Raw genomic sequence first — 19,008 nt, forward strand, 5'->3', positions numbered from 1 at the left:
CTTTAAATAGATAAATTATATGGTGTATGAATCACGTTGCAAGATGGCTGTTATGGGGAAAATAGTTAATGCCAAGGGAGGACCTTTCCCAGGAAAAATCTCAAAACAGAAAAACAAAACAAAAAATGACGAATAACAGGTACTGAAGACTCAGGCCCCTCCCAGACCAAGGATTCAGAGTCTGCATTTGAACAAGAGCCAAAGGCAATGTATTCACAGTGAAGTTTGAGAAGCACTGGATTAGACAACATTCTACTGTGGAAATTTTAAAACTACCCCTTGTTCTGTCTTGAGTATTTTTGCAACTTATATGAGTGCAGTAGACAGTCTCCAAAGATAAGGCAGTTTTGGGGGCTGGGGATGTGGCTCAAGCGGTAGCGTGCTTGCCTGGCATGCGTGTGGCCAGGGTTCGATCCTCAGCACAAAGATGTTGTGTCTGCCGAGAACTAAAAAATAAACATTAAAAAAAATTTCTCTCTCTCTCCTCTCTCTCTCTCTCTTTAAAAAAACAAACAAACAAAGATAAGGCAGTTTGAGATAGGAAAAATCAACACTCCAGCAGACACCAGCTGGGCCTTCTCTAGTTCAATTCAATTCTAACCCCACAGATTAAGGGCTCAGTCCCACCAACCTTCCCCCACTGTCCAGTCTAGTTCAGGCCTCAGATTGTGCAGCCACTGCACATACCTCAGAGAGATGGTTCAGGTGGGTCCTTTCAAGCCACAGAAACTAGAGCAACAATGTAACTTTGTTTAAATGACTGTTTTAGGGTGGTTTATTTTGTTTCTGTGGGGCTGGTAATTGAACTTGGGTTGTATGCAGGCTCTCCCTACTTAGTTTTGTTACAAACTAATATATAACAGTGAGGCACTTGGGGGAACAGTAGTACCTGTGATCCCTGTGAATTGAGAGGCTGAGGCAGAAGGATGGTGGTAAGTTCAAGGCCAGCCTATGCCCTAATCAATTTGGTGAGACCCTGTCTCAAAACAACAACAACAAAAACCAGGGCTATAGCTCAGTGGTAAAGCACCTCTGGGTTCAGTCACCAGTAATAAACCAGTAAAACAGAAATAATATATAACCAGAATGACTGTACTATTCTGAGGCTGGACATCTGAATTTGGAGGCCATGCTTAGTAAGTTCTGTAACCAAGTAGTAATTGTGTTGTATGCCAAGAACCAGTGACTTGTTTTACTGCCTGAATTTAAAACCCCTTACTGTGTCTTTCCGGCACTTATCCAGTTCAAGATATCACCAAAGAGGCTGGGAGTGTAGCTCAGGAGTAGAGCCCTTGCCTTGCACGTGTGAGGCCCTGGCTTCAATCTCCAGCTCCTTCATAAATAAAATGAGAATAGTATAAAAGATAGAAGAGAAAAGGGACAGCAGAGGAATGGGAACAGCATAATAACCTAAGTGCCAGAAAAATAAGTGTTCAAACCATATATATATATATATATATATATATATATATATATATATATAACCAGGGATTGAAACCAGGGGTACTTATGCACTAAGCCACATTCTCAGCCTCTTTTTTTCTATGTTATTTACAGTCAGGGTCTCGCTGACTTGCTTAGGGCCTCCCTGAGTTGCTGAGGCTAGCCTTAAACTCATGATCCTCCTGCCTCAGCCTCCTGAGCAGCCGGAATTACAGGCATGTGCCATGATACCCAGCAGTTTTCAAACTTTCTTAAACAAGATGTTAATACTATCCACATGTGATGAACCTCTATCAGCAGTGCTTGTAAATAACTGATGAGTGGAAAATGGAAATGAAAGACAATTACGAGTGGAAAACATAAATGAAAGACAATTCCAAATAAGTTCCAAATAACCAGGGAGGTCTGGTTTTGCTGCCACCAGTTGAAGCCAAGACTCAAAAGACAGAGAGATGAGACTTAGAAGGAGTTTTAATGGCAACAAGCCAGCAGGTAGAAGATGGAGGGCCTTGATAGGAGTGCATTAGCCAGGGTCAAAGTGCACAGGCTTATGTGGGGAGCCCAATTTTAGCCATAGCCTGGTGGGTGCAGAAAGCAATGGTCCTTAATTCCTGCAGTGATCCTTTCTCTTGACTGTTGGTTTTCACGTTGGCCCTAGGTCACTAGGTGTCCTTGTAAACCTAAAGAAAGATGACTGATACGGAGATCATATGAGTGGTGGTGTTCTCTGATGCTTTCCTTTATTCTTCTTTCCAGGCAAAGCATCAGACTTAATTGGTTAATTATTTGAGGAGTGAAGTAAAACAGAAACCATGGAAAAGCAGTCTTACTAGACCTAGAAGCTACTTAAGTCATTCACTGGCTTCAAAATCAAAACACTAATCGGTGCCTTATTTTATTTTTTTAAATATTTTTTTACTTGTCAATGGACCTTTATTTATTTATTTACTTGCAATGCTGAGGATGGTACCCAGGGCCTCACACACGCCAGGCAAGCACTCTCCTACTGAGCCACAACCCCAGCCCTCAAGGCCTTATTTTAAATATTTGAGAACCAAAAAGGTCAATGAACTGTCAAAAAATATTCCATTTCTGATCACAATAAAAACCTTTAAATACCTGTAGAAAAAATAATTAGAAGTGTCCAGGACCCATAGCAGTAAAATTATGAAGCTTTACTAAAGAAAAAGAATTTTAAAAGTGGGGCGAAATAACAAAGATGAGAGAAGCATCATCGAGAAAATAAAAATTCTCCCAAATTAATTGGTGTCACATCTTATTTTTTCCTGATGCTTTCAGTTGTTATCTCTAGTAATTGCAAAGTGATTTTCACTTCATTTGCAAAATATGATAGTTTTACTTCTTCCCTTTCTTTGTGTATCTCTTTCTCGGATAGCTTTGTCAGAATTTCTAGAGCTAAGATAAATAAGGAAGACAATATGGCCTTGTTTTATTCCTATTTTATAGAGGAATAATTCACACTTCTCCATTAAGTGTAATTTTGACTTTTGGTTTTCAATAGAGTCCTTTTGTCATGTTAAAGAGGCAATCTTTTATTGCTTTTAGGAAGAATTTCAATGAAGAATCCCCTTTGGGCATTTATGGAAAAATTAGAGGCATTTTTATAATTTTTCCAATAATATTATTGGAAATATCATTTATGCTGACACTTGAGCTTTGGTGGTGAAGAAACTAGAAATGGTTAAAGCATATGTTCCTTTTAAAATCATATTCTATTCTGATTGCTAAAATCTTATCTCAATTTTTTACATATCAGGTAATTCATGACATTACCACTTAAAACTACTTTTATAATGTTATTCTTACTAGATGTGATAATCAAAATCTGCTTCATCTGGGCTGGGGTTGTGGCTCAGCGGTAGAGTGCTCACCTGGCATGTGCGAGGCCCTGGGTTTGATCCTCAGCAACACATATAAATAAAATAAAGGTATTGTGTCAACTACAACTAAAAAATATTTTTTAAAAAAACCCTGCTTCATCAAAGAAACTGAAACAATTTAGAAAGAAAGGTAATATCAATAGCAACAAAAAATTTAGACAGTCCCACCTTACTAGGAAAAGAAAAGAAATGCTAAATAAAACCATAATGAGATACCCAAATTGACAGCAAGTTTTAAAATAATTCCAGTTCAGAAAAAAAAAGGATACTTTCCTTGCACAGAAGTATAAATCAGTACAACCTTAAAATTTTATGTACATAGCCCAAATCCAATAAACTCAGGAAGGGGAAAGAAGATGGTCAGATATGAATACTTCTTGATTTCTTCTTTCTTGTACTTTCCAGATTTTCTACATATATAAAATATATTCCTTTCATAATTAAAATAGTGCATAGTCAGATTACAAACACAGTGAGGCACTTTTGCACATCCACCAGAATGGATAAAAAAATAATAATAATATTAATGTTGGTAATGATGGGGACCCCTGGAATTTATTTTATTTGTTTTTGGTAATGGGGATTTAATCGAGGGGTCTTTCACCACTGGGCTACATCCCCAGTCCCACCTTTTTTACTTTACTTATTTATTTTTTTATTTTGAGACAGAGTCTCACTAATTTATTTAGGGACTTGTTATATTGCTATATTGCTGAGTTTGGCCTTGAACTTGTTGTTGTCCTGTCTCAGTCTCCCGAGTCACTAGGATTATAGGCATGTGCCACTATGCCAACCGCCCCTAGAATTCTTTTTTTTTTAATATTTACTTTTTACTTATAGGTAGACACACGTCTTTATTTTATTTTCATGTGGTACTGAGGATCGAACCCAGGGCCTCACGCATGGTAGGCAAGCGATCTACCTCTAAGCCAGAACCCCAGCCCAGCCCTTAGAATTCTCGACCATTAGTTATAGGTGTATAAATTGGTTCAACTACTTTGGAAACCCCTCTGACAGTTATTTACTAAACTAAACCTAGACCTACCAGCAATTTCATTCCTAAGTCTATACTCAGCAGAAATAAGTGCACACATCCACCAAAAGACCTGCGCAAGAATGCTCACCATATGCTTACACAGGTTTATTTGTGATAAAAACTTTAAACAATTCAAATGTCTGATAAAAGAATAGATAAGTCTGGTACATTCAGTCAAACACAATCCTGCAAAACAGAAGAAGGAATTCTGAATATGTGTAACAAAAGGAACGAGTTTCACAAACATGTTACAACAAAGAAGCCAAAGGCAAGAGTGCATGGGGTGGGGGGGCGGGCTGGGGTTGTGGCTCAGTGGTAGAGCCTTACCTAGCATGTGTGAGGCACTGGGTTCAATTCTTAGCACCACATAAAAATATATAAAATAAAGGTCCATTGACAACCAAAAAAAAAAAAAAAAAAAAAAAAAGAAAGAAAAGAAATTAAAACAACAACAAAAAAGAATGCATACTGGTGGTTCTTTTAAATTAAGTACAAGAACAGACAAAAGGGGACTGGGGTTGTGGCTCAGTGGTAGAGCACTTACCTGGTGTGTGCAAAACACTGGGTTTGATCCTCAGCATCATGTAAAAATAAATAAACAAAATAAAGGTATTGTGTCCATCTACAACTAAAAACATTAAAAAATACCGACAGAAGTATTCATTAACGAAGATAATGGTGGTTATCACTGAGGGGTGGGTGAGCCTTAAATGAGAGGAGATAGCAGGGGACTCTGGTTGCAGTATTTGAAATGTTCTGTTTGCGTTCAGACTGTGGCTACTTGGGCGTTCACATATGCAAAAGTTTATTAACTTTATTTTAAATGTATGCACTTCATGAAAGTTATTCCTCAGCAAAAAAGAGGAATTATGAAACGTATTTACTCCACCCCACACACACTGGAGATTGAGTCCTGCCCTTGTGCATGTGATAGGCAAGAGCTCTATCACTGAACTACACCTTCAGCCATTTTTTAATTCATTCTTCTAAGTATTCTGTATTCAATGCTTCAGGGAAAAGGGGGCACATTTGAACACACTAAAAAAAAAAAAAAAAAAGATAAAAATCTTACTGGCTTATAAACTTTCAAAGTCTAGGCCCTGTGGAAAACAGGAAGGAGTTTGGCAATCAGTAGGCCAGGGCAGAGCTCTCCATTCCCCACACAGAGGAGAGAGGGGAGGGGAATGTGTGCAGAGTGCCCTTCACCCTCACACCAACATCTGGCTGCTCAGGGACAGAATCAGAAATCCCAGATACGTTTGGGGGATTGTTGGGGTAAAGGGCAAGAATTGCAGAGAAAAATTGGTTGGTGATGTGCTCAGACCAGGAGCCCAGTACAGAAGCCCCAGGGGGCCCAGGAGGTCTAGCCTGTGAGAAATCCAAAAGGGCCTAAGGAGCCCCATAGAGTTTCCTCAGCACAGAGGGCAGTTCAGAGGGCCACAGGAGCAACAGACTGGATTCCCAGAGGATGTGGAGGTTTGGAGAAGAGTCACCAGCCTTGAAGAAGGCTTTGGGATGGGAACACAGCACAAGCTGTAGCAGCACCTGGGGTTCCAGTGGGGATGGTGACTGGAGTGTGATGTGATGGCAGGCGCATTGGGACAAGCTGGGAGTGTTACCAGAATAAGGTCTGTGCTGTTTGCTGCTCAAACAAGAGTTGGTAGGAAAGAATCAGGTTTATTAAAGGGCCAGCCCTGAAGAAGATAGTGGAGCTATTGTTCTCAAAGCTTCATCTTCCAGAACTCAAGGGCACAGAGGGTTTTTCTTTAGAGGGAGAGGAGGTACATGGAGACAAGGGGCAGGATGATACATGTTGAGCATGGTTTTCGTCATCCAGAGCATGTCTCTCCTTTGTTTTTTTGTGTGTTTTTCTCTGACCTGAGTGCCACATCACAGTGGACCTTGACCTCCTGAGGATTAGTTCCTGCATTTTCTTAAAATAGACATGATTTTTCTGCAAGTTAAAGCTCACAGCAATGGACTTGCTTTGGTGTATGTTGTGCTGGGGATGGACTCAGGGGCCCATGAATGCTGGGCAAGCACTCTGCCACTAAGCCACATCCCCAGCACCGCCCCCCCCCCCCCCCCGCGCCCCCCCCCATGAAGACTGAGAAGGGGTGGTACAAAGGTCGTCAGATGTCTGGGATCTACGAAATCTAAAGAAAGTTTTATATAGCACTTATCTTAACCATTGAGATGCAGATTCTCTTTTGAATGTAAAATGCTGGCCAAAGGGTTGGGGTATAAATCTGTGAAAAGATTAGAGAAGCCTGGCCTGGTAATGGTCACACACCTGTAATCACAGCTACTCTAGAGGCTGAGGCAGGAGGATCGAAAGTTCAAGGCCAGCCTGGGTATTAGTAAGACCCTGTCTCAAAATAAAAAAATACGAAGGGGTGAGGGTGTAGCTCAGTGGTAAACATCCCCGGTTCAATCCCCAGTACCAAATAACAAAAACATAACAAACACCCTGTCTCAAAATAAAAAGTGCTAGGGGTGTTACTCTGTGGTAGGGTGCCTGTCTAGCATGCTAGAGGCCCTGGGTTCAATTCCCAGTACTGTGGTGGGGGGAAGTAATGAGATACAATTATAGGGAAAATGTGTGAGGAGAACTACATGCACAGAATAATTACATGTGTGCATGCATTAAAAACTGGAAGATTGCCATTCTGACTGGAGCGAGATGGAATCTCAATGTAGTTTTGATTAAAAGCAACAGTAAATGTTGGCAAGGATGTGGGGGGAAAAGGTACACTTATACATTGCTGGTGGGACTACAGATTGGTACAACCACTATGGAAAACAGAGATTCCTAATAAAACTTGGAATAAAACCACCATTTGACCCAGTCACCCTACTCCTCATCATATACCCAAAGGACTTAAAATCAGCATACCAGAGTGATACAGCCACATCAATGTTTATAGCACCTCAATTTGTAAACTATGGAACCAACCTAGGTGCCCTTCAGTAGATGAATGGATAAACTTTAGTATATATAAACAATGGAATATTACTGAGCCTTAAAGAAGAATGAAATTATGGCAATTGCTGGTAAATAAATGGAACTGGAGAATATTAAGCTAAAAAAAAAAGTGAAATAAGCCAATCCCAAAGAACCAAAGGCCAGATGTTTTCTCTGATATGCAGATGCTAATTCACAATGGGGGAGTAAGAATAGAGGAATTTTGGACTAGACAGAGGGGAATAAAGGTGGGGGTATGGGGGTAGGAATGATAGTAGAATGAATTGGATATTATTACCCTTTGTGCAATATGAGTATGTGACCTGTATAACTCCACATCATGTAAAACCAGACAAATGAGAAGTTATATTCCATTTATGTATGATGTGTCAAAATTCATTCTACTGCCAGGTGCAGTGGTGCACACCTGTAGTCCCAGTGGCTTGGGAGGCTAAGTGAGGCAGGAGGATCTCGAGTTCAAAGCCAGCCTCAGCAATGGCGAGGCACTAAGCAACTCAGTGAGACCCTGTCTCAAAATAAAATACAAAATAGGGCTGGGTATGTGGCTCAGTGGTTGAGTGTCCCTGAGTTCAATCCCAGTACCCCCCCCAAAAAAAATGCATTCTACTGTCATGTATAACTAATTAGAACAAATAAAAATATATTTTAAGGGGCTGGAGTTGTGGCTTAGTGGTAGAGCACTTGCCTAGCATGTGCAAGGCCCTGGGTTCGATCCTCAGCATCACATGAAAATAAATAAATAGAATAAAGGCATTGTGTCCAACTACAATTAAAAAAAATATTCTACTCATTCACTATTTTTTTTTTTATGTGGTGCTGAGGATCGAACCTAGGGTCTCCCACATGGGGGGCGAGCACTCTACCGCTGAGCCACATCCCAAGCCCTAAAAAAATATTTTAGAATACATATATATTTTTAAAACTGGAAGAAAATATAAATCTTCTATAATAAACAAGCTTTGTAGGAGAAAAATCAAGTTTTAAAAATCCAGTTAACAATGATCAATTGAGCAAATACTTGCTGCTAGGCTGCATACTTAAAACCTGTAACACAAAGCTAAAGAATACAGCCCTGTTGTAATCCCAGCGGCTCATCCAGAACATACTTGATACTTAATTTTACATCAACTTGTATGGACCAAGGCACCTATTTGATCAAACATTATTCTAGGTGTTTCTGTAAGCATCTATGAATTTCTTGCTTAGACTTGGGTCCCATACCCAAGATATCTCATTATTTGTGTGCAAATATTCCAAAATCTGAAAAACATTCTGAAATCTGAAACACTTCTAGTCCCAAGCATTTTGGATAAAAAATTCTCAACTTATATGCATGTATGTACATATTTACATGCACATGAGATTGACATTGAAATTATGAGATTAACATTGAAATCAGCAGACTTTGAGTAAAGCAGAAGATGCTCCATAGTGTAGGTGGGCTTTGTCCAATTGGTTGAAGGTCTTCCTATGTAAAATATGGACTTTTCCAAGCAAGAAAGAATTCTGCCAGCAGACAGCCTTTGGTCAAACTGCAACTCTCTGTTCATATATAGACACACACAAACATACACAAGACACACATACATAATATGTATGCACGTAGAAGTTAAGAATTCCTTATCCAGAAGTGTTTCCAATTTCAGATCTTTTTTATTTTTTTCAGATTTTGGAATATTTGCATACATGTAACACAATTTTGGGTATGGGACCCAAGTCTAAACCTGAAATTCATTTTATGTTTCATATGCATCTCTTTTTTTTAATTCATATGTGGTGCTGAGGATCGAACCCAGCGCCTCACACGCACTAGGTGGGTGCTCTACTGCTGAGTCACAACCCCAGTCCCTCATATGCATCTTCTACACATAGGCTGAAGTTAATTTTGTGCAAAATTTAAAAGAATTTTATACATAAAACAAAATTTCACTATGTAAAATTTTCCGCTTGTGGAGTTATGGGAGTTATGTCAGAGCTCAAAAACTTTCAGATTTTGGAGCATTTTGGATTTCAAATTTTAAGAGTAAGGTTATGCATATATGCGCACGCGTGCACACACACACACACACACACCTGTTAGTTCTGCTTCTCTGGACAACCCTGATTAATACACCCTACAAATACTCATCTCCCCTATTTATCCTCACTGAAGACCCTCCAGGTTAAAAGAAACCTTAACAAACTGCTGCACACACTCAGTTTGTAGCTGTTGTGAGTTCTTCCACAAGAGCACAGACTGCCTACTCTGAAGAGGTAGCAGTACAGCTACTGGTGCTGAGGCCTAACCAACTGGTTGGAAATCCTGGCATTAGAGCCTAGAACGTGCCTTAAATCATTTCCAAAAGGAGACAGTAAGATATATTCACTAAATCTTCCCTATCCAACATGATTATTGATTTGTTGCTGCTGCTGCTGGACACGGAACCCAGGGCCTCTAACATGCCACCCAAGTGCTCTGTCGTGGAGCTATATCCCCAACCCTTACATTGTATTTTTTTTTTAAAGAGAGAGAGAGAGAGAATTTTTTAATATTTATTTTGTAGTTTTCAGCGGATACAACATCTTTGTTTGTATGTGGTGCTGAAGATCGAACCCGGGCCGCACGCATGCCAGGCGAGCGCGCTACCGCTTGAGCCACATCCCCAGCCCCAACATTGTAATTTTTAAAGAAAATCCCAGTGCATGGTAAGAGTCAAATTTAAACAATGAAAAGCAATACCAAATGAAAAAAAGAAAAATCCTATTGAAAACTGCTCAGAAGACAAAGGAGGCCCAAGACACTGCTTTTTTTTTTTTTTTTTTTTTTTGACTCCTGAAATGTCAAAAATAAATTTAAATAAATAAATACAAAGAGAATAATAAAAATCAAACTTTAGATGAATTAAAAAAATTTTTTTGTAGTTATAAATGAACAGATGCCTTTATTTGTTTCATTTTTATGTGGTACTAAAGATCAAACCCAGTGCCTCACACATGCTAAGCAAGTGCTCTGCCCCTGAGCTATAAAAGACCCAGCCCTAGATGAATTTTTTGATAAAAATTTTTGATGAAAATTTCAAACTTTTACATTAAGAAACAAACAAACAAGGATTGAACTCAGAGGCACTTGACCACTGAGCCACATCCCCAGCCCTATTTTGTATTTTATTTAGAGACAGGGTCTTACTGAGTTGCTTAGTGTCTCACTTAGTTGCTGAGGCTGGCTTTGAACTCTCAATCCTCCTGCATCAGCCTCCTGAGTCGCTGGGATTATAGGCATGTGCCACCTCTTCTGGCTTCACCCTGACTTTTAAAAAACACACACAATTTAAGATGCTACTTGTGAGAGAATTTGAAGACTTACAGGGGGTGCGAAGTATCAGATATTGCAGGTGTTTTTTTGACTGTCAGACACCCTCGTCTTCCATCTCTGCACTGCTGGCCTGGCCTTCCTATTCTGTCCTAGGTTCTCTAAGCTGCTACCAAACTCCACTCTGGCTATTTCCCATAGTCCCACAGCTCCTAGTTTCCACAGAGTGGCCCTATTGGTTTCCTTCTCATCTTCCTTAGTCAGTAACTCCATAAAATGTGACCTTTGAACAATACACATTTGCGTAAGATGGTCTGTTCATGTTAGTGGGTATCTTCCTAGTCCTTCTCCTTGCATTTTATTAGTAGAATATATATAATTTTACATCGTTACTTGTACACACATAGTTCATTTTTCTAACAGAAATGCAATAAGTGTATTTTTCTTTTTTACTATGAAATATTTGATATACCAGAAGAAGTAGACTAGGGGCTGGGGATATAACTCAGTTGGTAGAGTGTCTGCCTCACATGCATAAGGCCCTGGGTTCAATCCCCAGCATCACACACAAAAAAATTAGCCTTAATATATAGGTATAAAGTATAAAATTCACTAACAACTTTGTAATCAGCTAGTGCAAGGAATGAAATCTTATCTGCTCTCCAAAGTCCCCAGTGAGTTCTCATCATACCACTTTTTCCTGCCCAGGCGTGACCGTGATCCTGAATTTGGTGTATATTGCTTCTGCACTTTCTTCTTATTAGTTGTATCAGGCAATGCATATATTCCTAAACCGAATAACATTTATTCCTGTTTAGTTTTGTGTTTTCCTCCAAAGAAGTACTGCTTATATTTTATTATATGTTTCCTTGCATATTGCATGCAGTATAAATGGTATTTTGAAATTTTAACTTGCTGGGTATGAACATGTTGGTTTTGAAAAAATCAATTTCGGGTGTTGGGGACATTGCTCAGTGATAGAGCTCAGGAGGCCCTGGGTTCTAGTTCCAATACCACCAAAAACAACAACAAATAATTAACTTTTGAGTCACAAGCACAGAAAAGCAAATCAAAATCAGAAAACTGGCATTGTTCCCTCATCCCTGTCTCTAATCCTCAGATTTGTTCATTTCACTGGTTGTCCCTGTGGAGTTAGTTCTCCATAGCAAAATAGTCCTGTTCAGGATCATGGACCACATTTACTTTTCACATTTCTTTTGTCAGTTTTGGTCTGGAACATTTCCTTTGTCTTTTCTTGACTTTCACAACCTTGACAATTTAGAAAATTAAAGGCCAATAGTTTTGAAGACTGTCCCACAGATTTTGTGTGTCTCATGTTTCTTCATCACTGAATTCATATTATGGGCCTTAGACAGGAATATTGAAGAGATTCTGTCCATTGCCTCAGCACCCTATCATGGCCCATAATTTAGATTTGACCCATTAATGATGAGGTTCTCTTAGATCACTTGATCAAGCTGGTTCAGCCAGAGTTCTCCACTGTAAGGTTACTCTCTCCCCATCATAATTAGTAAGTACTTTGTGTACATGGTAGGGGGCTTTATTTTTTGTTTCTTCATTGATTGATTACAGCACAAGGCATGGGACCCAGGTCTTTGCACATGTTAGGCAAATGCTCTTTCACTGAGCTACATCCCTACTGTTCCCCCCAAGGGTACTGTAAAACCATGAAAATACCCTGTACTTTATCAAACCATGAATTTATTAACATTTATATTCATAGGAACTCCTGATTTCTTATTTTTTTCAATGGAGTAATGCCTTGCTATCACGATTTATTTTGAAACTCAAGTTGTAGAGCTGGCTTCTGTGATATTTTGCCAAGTCCCTATCTTTCCTTGAGCATATCCTTATTTTCCACCTTGACATGATTTTCCAGGCTTATCTTATATTTTCCCTAATGTGAAGTAAGTCAGCCATTTTCCCAAGGAGGCCTGCTTACCATTTTTTTTTGTAGAGATTGATATTTAGGAGGCAAGATCTGGATGCTAGGAGTCTTCATTATTAATGGTGTTATTATGAGTTGAATTATGTCCCCCTGAAACATGTTGAGATTCTAACTCCCATTCCCCTGCATGTGACATTATGGTAGTCCCCCCTTATCCACAGGGGATGTCTGAAACTAGTCATAAACCCTATACAGACTATGTCTTTCTTTCCCTATGCATATATAACAAAGTTTAATTCCTAAGTTAGGCACAGTAAGAGATTAATAACAATAATAATAACAAAACAATTATAATAATATATGATATTATAATAAAAACTGTGCAAATGTTCTTTCTTTCTCTCAAAATACCTTTATGTGTGTGTGTGTGTGGAACTGGAGTTGAACCCAGGGCCTCACAAACACTCCACCACCAAGTTACATCCCCAACCCCTCAAAATATCTTACTATACTCAGCCCTTTTTTTCTTGTGATGATGTGCGAGGATCCTATGCCTTTGCGAGGAGATGAAATGAGGCAGTGTTACCCTACTACCTGAGTCACTTGAAGCTAGGTGTAGTGGGACACGCCTGTAGTCCCAGCTACTTGGGAGGCTGAGGCAGAAGGGTCACTTGAGCCCAGAAGTTTGGGGCCCGCCTGGGGAAACTTAGTGAGATCCTGTCTCTAAACAACAATAACAAAGAGTTACTTAAATTATTTATTTCTAGAATTTCCCTTTTAATATTTTTGGACTGTGGTTAGCCAAGGATAACGGAATGCAGAAAGTCACACTGCTGCCAGGTGTGGTGGCATATGTCTGTAATCCCAGCAGCTCAGGGGGCTGAGACAGAACAATCATGAGTTCAAAGCCACTTAGTGAGGCCCTAAGCAATTTGGTGAGACTCTGTCTCTAAAGAAAGTATTAAAAAGGGCTGTGGATGTGGCTCAGTGGTTAGGCACACCTGTGTTCAATCCCCTATGCCAGAAAGGAAGTGAAGGAAGGAAGGAAGGAAGGAAGGAAGGAAGGAAGGAAGGAAGCCAGCCACACTGCTTATAGGAGGGTTTACTGTATTTGGAAACAGTGTTTTGTAATCAAGTAAAGATGAGGTCATACGGGATTAGGGTCAGCTGTAAATCCAGTGGATGGATCTCCTTATGAGAAGGTCATGGGAGGACACAGGGACATGAAACACACGATGATGGAGGCAGAGATAGGAGTGATGCTTCTACAAGCCAAGAAACATCAAGGATTCTGGCAACACCAGGAGAAGCCAAGAAGACACAAGGAACATCATCTCCTAGAGCCTTCAGAGAGGGCATAGCCCCTGCCAGCATCTCAATTTCAGATTCAGTTCTCCAGGACAATAAGAAAATAAATTTACATTGGTTTTAAGCCACCCATGATACAGTGGCCGGGGGGGGGGCGGGGGGGACATGGAGGGATATTACTAAAGAATATGTGAATGTATGCACACCAACTTATTTTACCAGTATTTCTATCTCTATACATTACCTCTATCTCTATACATTGAAGACCCTAAGTCTACATAGATGTGTTCAGTTCTAATGCAACACCAGAGTTCATTATAGTTTTTACCTTTCCATATCTCTAAATTCTATATCCCATAGTGAGAAATCTGGCTCCCATCATTTGCCATATATCCACGTATTTGATCCATCTTTCATGGATGAAAATCTCCACCACATCCTCCTCACACAGCTGCTCTGTCTCACTCTGCCCATGCTCGGACCCCTGGCCAGGTCATTCTGCCAGAGGGACATTCTCCTCAGAGCCTGGCAGTCCCCATGTAGGTTCCCCTCCTTACCCTGCTCTGGTTCTCACACCCCAGGCCACACTGGACTGCTACATCCTGGTTTTTAAAAATATTATCTAAATAATACACTGTGGAATTTTCTTCTGCAATCTGCATTTTCCACTCAACATTATTCTTTTTTTTTTTAAATTGGTTCTTTTTAGTTTCACTCAACACTGTTTTAGCAAACTTCATACACGTTGATGAAAAGAAGTTTAATTCATCTACGTGTTCAGTCGTGGGATACTTCATTACTCTGTATGGACATTCCATTGTTTGCAGGTTTTTGCTATGACATCTCTATCTGAATAATTGTCCCTTGGTGCACACTTAGGCAGGAATTTTTCTAGGGCACATCCCTGGGGATGAATTCACTGCATTATAGGGTGTGTGCTTCATCACATATACTAGGTAATGCCAAAATGTTTCCCAAAATGGTCTGATTCTCTCACCAGCTGAGCTCAAGTAGAGCTTCTATTGCTCAGCATCCTCAGCAAGACTTGATACACTGATTCTAAAAATGTTGCATTGCGGATGGTGTGAAGTGACAGTTCCCTTTGATTTCCATTGCCCTTGTTCTCCTTCCTGAGCATCTTTCCCTGTGTTTCCAGGACATGAAATACCTGTTGATGTCTCTCCCTTTTAAACCTTTTGTTAAGCCAATACCTTTTTATTGAGATTAATTATACTAAAAGTGACCTATTTTCCATGAATTTTAATATACCATTTAAATTTCAATGTGTCGCTTATCCTAACAGTTAACATAGCATTACGTTAATTTATTATTTGAAAATACCCATAAATTTAGTGTCACTTAAATATATTTTAAATATATCATTTAATAATCATTTGCATTGATATACTGCCATGAAAATGATTATGTAATCTGTGAATATTGGTACTATCATTTCATGTTTTCCAAGTTTGCATTACATTGCACAAGCAAGGATCTCACTACATATTAATAAATGCAATAATGAAGAGTATCTTTACCCTAGAAACGTTATAGAGTATGCTTCTAACATTCCCCATTAAGAATGATGTTTGAAGCCCAGCATGATGATGTACTTCTGTAATCCCAGCGACTCAGGAGGCTGAGGCAGGAGAATCACATGTTCAGGGTCAGCCTCAGCAACTTAGTGAGGACCTAAATAACTTAGTGAGACCCTGTCCCAAGAAAAACGGTGGGGGGGGGGGGCGCACTGGGGAAGTAGCTTAGTGGTAGAGTGTGCTGGGTTCAATCCCCAGTACAAAAAAATAAATTTAAAAAAATAAAGATTCTTCCTATTTCTCCTGGCTAGAAGTTTTTGTTTGTTTTGAGATACTGTGGAGTTAAGCCAGGGCCTCATGCATGCTAAGCAAATGCTCTACCACTAAGCTACATCCCCAGCTCTTTTTTTACTTTGAGATAAGTCCTCACTAAGGAGTCTGGTCTCAAACTTGTGATCCTCCTGCCTCAGGCTCCCGAGCAGCTGAGATTTCAGATGTGCACCACCACTCCCAGTGTGAGGAGGGTCTGGGGTTTGTTTTTGTTTTATAGTCATAAGTAGTCGCTGAGTTGTATCAAAGGGTCTTTCTACAGCTCAGATGATCATATATTTTTCTCCTTTAATCTGTTAGTGTGGTAAATAATTATAACTATAGGCTTTCCAATGTTAAACTACCTCATATTTCTGGGATAAATACCATTCACTCACACATGCCTGTGTGGGTGTGCTCACAGGCACACACACCACTGAGGGACCCAGTTCTACAAATACCCTTTATCTGAAAAGCAAGTGTCCCATTTAAATTCTCATGTTCCTGCATTTATTTGAGGCATCAATTTTGCTGACTTATCAACATATTTAAGATTTTGAAAAAATAATTTTTATCTTTTATTTTTTTTACATTATTTCAGCAGGAAGGTCAGTTGGATTTTGTAGATTCAACTTATTGTGAGAAAAGTGCAAATTCAATTTCCCTTATTTTCTAGCAAGCACAGCCATACATTAAAAAGTCTGTCTTAATAATGATGAGATATAGGCCTAGTATGTGAGGCACTGGGTTCAATCCTCAGCATCACATAAAAATAAAAAAGGTATAGTGCCCATCTACAACTAAAACTTAAAAAAAAATAACAATGAGATCTAGTTATAATTTAGGATGGGACTTTGAATTATCCATTCAAACATATTTTCAGAATCAAAATTTTCTATTATTTATAATTACTAGATATTTATTATCTGAAACTATTCTTTTTTTATTAATATATATTTTTTAATTGTAGGTGGACACAATGCCTTTATTTTTATTTATTTTTATGTAGTTCTGAGGATTGAACCCAGTGCCTCACACATACTAGGTGAGCGCTTTACCACTAAGCCACAACCCCAGCCCCTGAAACTATTCTTTTTTTATTGTTCCTCTAATAATTTATATACTTTTCCCCTTCTAAACCCCAAACGTTGTGCTACAATTTCTTCTTTTTCATACCAATTTTCTCTTCTCCTTAAGAATACTGGTTAGAATTGAAGTTTTTTGCTTTTTTCCTGCACTAATGCTGTTGTGTAGGGGCTAGTTAGTTCAATCCTACATCTTATGCTAATTTGTCTGTCTAATGAATTTTTCATTAGTCACTCCTAATAATTGGCATGGATTATCTCAGCAATTATTAATTTTCAATTTCTCTAAAGGAGGTCTCCACCCTCAATAGGACAGACTCCCCTGTTGTCCACCAAGGACTAGATTCTGAGGAAGGCAAGGCCCCTTTAATTTGACCTTGAACTATTTAATTAGATTTAGAACAGGCATAATAGGATATAGACTCATAGTGTTTCATATCGGTAAACATTCAGGTTTTATTTCCTTCCACCTAAACCTGAGGGAAGGGGAAAACGAAGAAAAGATGAAGGATCTAAATAACTTAGTGTGACCCTGTCTTTGTTCTCATATAATAATAGCTATAGGTGCATAAAAAAAGACACATTTGTGAGTCTTTTGCAATCAGATGTGACCAGGTGACCAAGGTTTTGCCAATGAAATACAAGAAAAATGGATGTGTGGCATTTCCAATAGTGGGCCTTAAGACATTGGACATAGGTCCTTTTCCCTGCTTACCAGATGAGATTTCCACATGACAGCTTTGCTTCAACAAAACAAATGACAGTGATCTAGGCATAGCAACAATATGGAAGGAAACAGGCCTGACCTGACCATGTGGAGAGTGGCTCCTCCACTATTCTGAACTGTAACCAGGTAAATATACCTTATCCAAAAGCCGCTGTGCCTCTGGGTTTGTTATAGAGATCAGGCTTCACTCTAATAGATTACACCCTTTTGTATGCCTTCAACTCCAGGCCAGACATGCCAGTGAGAGTTCTCAGGCGACAAAAATCCTATATCAACACCATACCTACTCTGAGAGGAAACCTGAGCATTGAGATTACACCCATTTCCTCTGCATGTTGAGTTTTTTCCCTTGAAAAACATTATTCATTTTCTTATTTATGTTTGCCCTTCTCAGAATATTCCTAAAATGATTATGGAGCTAAAACCTGGTGGACTTCTTGGCTATGGGTCCAGGATGGTATTCAGTGAATAAACAAACTGTTAATACGAGTGCAATATATACATTAAAAAATCAGCTGCATGCAGTGGTACACACCTGTTATCCCAGTGGCTTGGGATGCTGAGGCAGGAGGATCACAAGTTAAAAGCCAGCCTCAGCAACTTAGGAAGGCCCTAAACAACTTAGCAAGACCTTGTCTCAAAATAAAATACAAAAGGGGATGGGAATGTGGCTCAGTGGTTAAGCATCCCTGGGCTCAAATCCCTGGTACCAATAAAATAAAATAGAAGTTGTCTGGTTATAATGACTTCACAAAATAGCCAAGTCAGCACTGTGCTCTTTTCCAAATTTTTTTTTTTTTAAGAGTTGTTTTAGGAAATATTCTCCAGATTGTGCTTCACATCAAGAAAAATGTAGGGCATGTTGACAATGGTGGCAGGCTAGAATCCAGGACATAATAAAAATGAACTGGATGCTCATTTTTACCAATTAAAAAAAATGGTAGAAAGCCATCTCTTACCAATGACAGGGTGCCACAAACCAGCACACTAATATGTATGAAATACCATTAAGTTGATCAAACCAATTGAAAGCACTTGTAGCAAAGAAATGGAAATGCAAAAATTGTCATAGATGGGTATGCAGTCAGGCTCAAAAAGCCCCCCAAGCCTGTGCTACTCCTGTTCCCACTTGCATTTTATTTCTTTGCTTGTATGTATCAGAGAACACAGTCCAGAATAGGGCTGAGGACCCAGCTGTCCTGGACACGGGTGATCAGAAGCCATGTGATGGCAGATCTTCTATCTTGATCTTTTCTTCCTTTTTCTCTTCCCTCGGGTTTAGGTGGAAGGAAATAAAACCTGAATGTTTGTTGATACGAAACACTATGTGAGTCTATATCTTATTATGTCTGTTCTGAATCTAATAAAATAATTCAGGGTCAAATTGAAGGGCCTTTGCCTTCCTCAGAATCTGGTCAACTCTCAATCTGGTCATACTTCAAATGCCCTTTGGATTTGCACTTCTCATCACCACCACCCA

General features: G+C 39.3%; 1 long non-coding RNA gene and 1 other non-coding gene across 2 annotated transcripts in view; both read left to right on the forward strand.

The window, feature by feature from the left end:
• LOC139702311 (uncharacterized) overlaps positions 1-19,008 on the forward strand; it is a 56,692-nt gene that overhangs the window by 28,229 nt on the left and 9,455 nt on the right. The gene's annotated exons all lie outside the window — the stretch shown is intronic.
• On the forward strand, positions 11,150-11,223 carry Trnav-cac (transfer RNA valine (anticodon CAC)). The gene has a single exon. It is a non-coding gene; the product is annotated as a tRNA-Val (tRNA).

The sequence above is a fragment of the Marmota flaviventris genome, chromosome 17 (assembly GCF_047511675.1).
Source record: "Marmota flaviventris isolate mMarFla1 chromosome 17, mMarFla1.hap1, whole genome shotgun sequence".
NCBI lineage: Eukaryota > Metazoa > Chordata > Mammalia > Rodentia > Sciuridae > Marmota > Marmota flaviventris.